This window comes from Triticum aestivum, chromosome 1D (assembly GCF_018294505.1).
Source record: "Triticum aestivum cultivar Chinese Spring chromosome 1D, IWGSC CS RefSeq v2.1, whole genome shotgun sequence".
Classification (NCBI taxonomy): Eukaryota; Viridiplantae; Streptophyta; class Magnoliopsida; order Poales; family Poaceae; genus Triticum; species Triticum aestivum.
In genome coordinates, this window is record NC_057796.1 from 140,744,488 (window position 1) to 140,749,663 (window position 5,176).

The window sequence follows — 5,176 nt, forward strand, 5'->3', positions numbered from 1 at the left end:
GATCTGCGGCCATGCACGGGGCGTCAGAAGCTGCTCCGGTAGGTTGGATGAGGGTGTGAGGAAGTGGATATGAGGCCGTGGACTTGTGAGTTGGCAAAGCGGCCCCGATAGGGTTGAGAATGGTATAGGCGAAGCTACTCTGGTAGGGTTGACGATGGTGTCGGCGAAGCGGCTCCGGTAGGGTTGAGGAAGGTGTCGGCGAAGAGGATCAGAGGCCGTCAACAGGGGCGTCGGTGGGGCGGCTCCGGGGGGTGTGGACGAAGCGTCTCCAGTGGGGAGTACGAATGAGCCGCTGCATATGCGCGACGGTTGACGAGAGTACCGGCGAAGCAGATCCGGCGCCGTGGACAAGGCCGACACTGAATGGGCTGTGGTACAGTGGTGGATGAGCAGTCTACTTGTTTCTAGGGGAGGTGGGAGGGGTAGATGCGGCCGCAGAAGCAGATCCGGCGAGGTGGACGCCGCAGGCAGTGAATGGGCTATGGTACGCCGGTGGATGAGTAGTCTAGGGTTTCGACAGGGGAGGGGAGAAAGGGCGATGAAGTACGGACGGCGTGATGTAAGATGCTCTGGTGCTGTGGAGTTAGTCGTTTTTGCCGGAGGGGGAGAGGAAATGGGGGTGCCGTGTAGTGGGGGAACCGGAAGTTACCAAAGCAGCCCCGACCTATCATGTAGATGAGGGCGGTATTGTAACTATTGGTCTCCGTGCACCAAGGACAAAAGGGGGATTTCACATGCTAAAGACTAAGGTGGCAGAAATTTTAGAAGGAGGCGGGAGATTTTGCCGCCCGCGGGATCGTTCGTATCCAGTTTCAACTAATTTTGGACCGTGCTAGCGGGAAGGTCATGCTAGACTGTGTACACGGGGCACACGTCAGCAGTTAATAACTGGTGTGAAGTCCGCCCCAGAAATAAAGACAATAACTCGGGATGATGCGCCGATAACTTGGACGTTCACACGGGCGCGGCCAATTGTACGGGTGTAGTGGTGCGTTCACAAAAAAGGGATCAAACGCTCAGCCTATGTATTTCTTGTGTAAATAGATAATTTAGTGCCATTGGTTATTTACTTTAAACATAATGCATTGACGTGTTAGTGTAGAGGCGCACAAAAAGAAATGGATATTGTAGTCAGCTACTTAAAAGTGTTACCTCATATGATTACATAGCCTCCATTTCATAAATTGCGTACCCGTTGAATTCATATATGAATATTACATATATTACTTCAAAATAGAAACTTAAATCATCCAAGACTAATGAATTTGAATGCAAGAGTAACAATGATGCATATACATGATAGCTACATTGGTTGTTTGAAGAAACATCACTGTAACTTTGGCATGCACAACTGAAAAGGTTTATTTAAATAGAAAAAAATGTGATATGTGAGTGTCCAATCTTTATAGCGTTGAATTGATATTGTACCTTTGGCCACGATACGAAGTAGATATTGACTTATGTTCAAGCGATGCACGTCCACGATCGCTAGATAGTGATACGTGAATGAATTGTGCAACCTCTCTCACACGCACACATATCTCATTTCCCTGTGGGCATCGGAATCACACACACGCACTTCATGTATTTCTCTCCCTCTGTCAGGGTTAAATTCATCTTTCTACCCCGTCCTACAAGTCTCTCACACAAACACACACGCTCTCTATGTCTAACACGCCTACCCCTTTAATTCCGCCCACCCACAGCCACTAATGTCTCAAAGTATAATAATGTCTCTCACACATATGCTATCTACCTATCCCTTAATATAGCTAGATATGTGTCACACAAACTCCTTCTCCCTACTAGCAAGATGCCCATGCGTTGCACGGAACATCAAGATGCATTTATATGAGAAGTTTATCTTGTGGGAGAAAAGGATGAACGAGGGAATGCCTTATTTGCAAATGCGGAGAGGGGTGTGGGTATCTTTTTGCAAAATTGCCATAGTTTCCTTCCTGTCCGTCGGATATAAATCGGATGGCCTATATTGCAGGATGGCAGGAACACCATCATCACCAACTCTGTTTTTTATAAGAGTAGAGATATGTGAGTGTCACTGCCCCCCCCCCACACACACACTTCCCAACACCGAAGGAGTAGGGTGACACCTCGATCTTGATACTAATCTATCGACTGGCTTCTCTCTCAAACATACACACACACACTACCCGGCACCGACGGAGTAGGGTGGCACATCGATCTTGATAATAATCTATCTACTCCTCTTTCAAACACACACACACACACACACACACTCACTAGTTGTGCCTCTATGCCTACCGCGCACACTCTCGATACGTCTTTCTCTCCCTCCCCCCCAACAATGACAGCAGAAGGGTGACAACTCGATCTGATCATAATCTGTCAATTGGTTTCTCTCACAAACATTGTGTCTCGGTGCCTCGCTCGGTAGCCCCCTCGATATGTAGACTTCTCGCGCACGCACAGCTGTAGTGACAATGACGCAGAACCCAGTGTGCCTTGTTTTTACCGGCCTCATGTGATAGTTTTCACCCTGTTTTCTGTTAATTAACAAGGCAACCTTTTCTTTGTTACTACTAGTGAATCTGAAATCATTCGGGGCAGACATAAAATATATCACTTCAACCCAATTATCGCAGCAACTATTTTAAAAGAAATTAGCTAGCTGCCCGTGCGTTGCACGGAACATCAAGATGCATTTGTATGAGTAGTTTATCTTGTGAGAGAAAAGGTTGAATGAGGGAAGGCCTTATTTGCGTACGTGGAGAGACGTGTGGGTATATTTTTGCAAAATTGCCATAGTTTCTTTCCTATCCGTTAGATATAAATCCGACGGCCTATATTGCAGGATGGCACGCACACCATCATCACCAACTCTGTTTTCTACTCCCCCCGTCCGAAAATACTTGTCATCAAAATGGATAAAAAGAGATGTATCTAAAACTAAAATACGTCTAGATACATTTCCTTTTATCCAATTTGATGACAAGTATTTCCGGACGGAGGGAGTATTTGTCTTTTTAGATATTTCAACAAGTGACTATGACCGGACCTTACCAACATACTCAAAAAAGTAGTCCATAATTTTGATGTTACCCTCTTTTCTTGGCGGTGCAGTGCCATCTGGATACCTCATAAATAAATCAAGGACAAATCTGACCCCTTCCTGAAAAGACATACGGAGCAAAATGAGTGAATCTACACTCTAAAATATGTCTACATACACATCCGTATGTGGTAGTCCATTTGAATCTGAAAAAGACAAATATTTAGGAACGATTGGAGTATATATAAGAGTAGACATGGAGATATATCTCCAGCATGGTCTACAACAAAAATGTGCTGGGCTGGTTAGCGCCGGATGCTCGCAACGCGATGACATGAGTTCGAATTCTGTCTTTTAACTTTATATTTTTATATTATATATTACTCTACTTATTTAATATATACTTCTTTCGCTACTGTACTGACAGTGGAACCCACAGAGTACTTAGAATACAAGATTAAGGATGGACTTGTTTCCTTTTAACTTTCTGTACGAAGCTGTAGCCACCCTGCAAGTCACGTGTACACTGTACATGCAATTAACTTTTTATAGAGGGACAATCATACAGGCAATTAACTCAAATGGATTGGATGTCACTCTATTATTTCCAGCATAAAGAGCATCTCCAACGACAGCCGGCAAATTTCCTCCCGCTTCCTTAAGCGGAGGACGACATCAAACGCCAGCGGCATACATTTTTACAACTCTAACCAACCGGATGAAATTCGTGCAAACACGGACTGATTTCATATAAGCATGAAGGATTTCGTATAAAAAAGCCGGATCTTCATATAAACATGATGGATTTCATTACATTTACATGAACTAAGAGGTGCCAATCCGGCTCTCTTGTATAATTAATACTCCCTCCGTTCGGAAATACTTGTCCTAGAAATGGATGTATCTAGACTTATTTTAGTTCTAAATGGCCGCCCGCGGATCCCTTTGTCTTCCTCATGTCCGTCATACACTTGCGGGGTCGACGAAGGTCCTCGAAAGAGACGAAGCAGCAAAGAAACCACCTGAATCCGCGGTCGTTGCCTCGGCGGTGGCGTTCATGGGTCCCAAGTGGCGGCGGCCTCCCGTGTTCTACTTGTCCTCGATGATGGCGGCGGACACGGAGAAGCTGGCCACCGACTCGTCGCTCTCCATGCACCCGGCTTCTATCTCTACCTGCATGGCGCTGCCGCAGGCATGGGAGGCGCACCCACAGACACGGGAGGCGCGACCACCGCAGACACTGGTGGCGCGGTACGACGCGGCAGCGACGGCGCCCGTACCGGCGTGCTAGCCGCCGTGCCGGCGTGGAGCAACTTGCCACTCCTCATCGAGCTGAACTAGAGCGGCGAGTTGCTGAACCACGCGCCTGCTTGGGGCGGCAACTGGCTCCGTCGGGCCAAGCGAGGTTGGTGAAGCACCGAGCGGCCTCGCCCGTATCCGGAGGGCTCGGCAGGCCACCCAGCCGGGTAATATGCCGGAGAACGGCTCATCAGAAGCCATCGGAAGAGTGGAGAAAATGGTGAAGGAGGAGATGGGGGAGCGGCGGAGGGGTGTGATTCTTGTCCGCTGTCTGTCTAGCCTCGTGTAAATAGAGGGCGGACGGTAGGAGCTTGGCCGGTGTCTGGCCTCGTTTAAACTGAGGGCGGACGGGAGGAGCTCGGCCTGTGTTGCGTTTAATTCCGGCCCGCTCATGAACGGACGTGTGGCAGGAGTAGGATTCTCGGTTTGCATGCGGGTTTAACGGAGGGGTTTAATGGAGGCGCCGGGCGTGCAGCAGGCGGCGCAGTACTATTTGATTTGACAGCAGTAATGAGCCGTCAAATCACAAAGGCCCTCGCCTCTCGTGAAACCGACCGAGCTAGACTGCCCCGCCCTCTAGCCTTTTAAAAAATGTATATACTCCACTTTTGTACAGTAGTAGTATCGATGGATTGCGCCATGGAGCAAAACTTGAAATTAAAAAAAAGGTGGTACATATAGAGAGCGCTCGTCGCCAAATTATGCATATAGTACTATTAAAAAGGCTTGTCACAATAATGGTGTCCAGCACAAGTGCACAACCCACCCCTCAAATAAAACTAAGCACCCTGGAATTCTTTGACAAAACTAAGCACCCTGAAATTCTTTGACAACTAAACTGCTGGC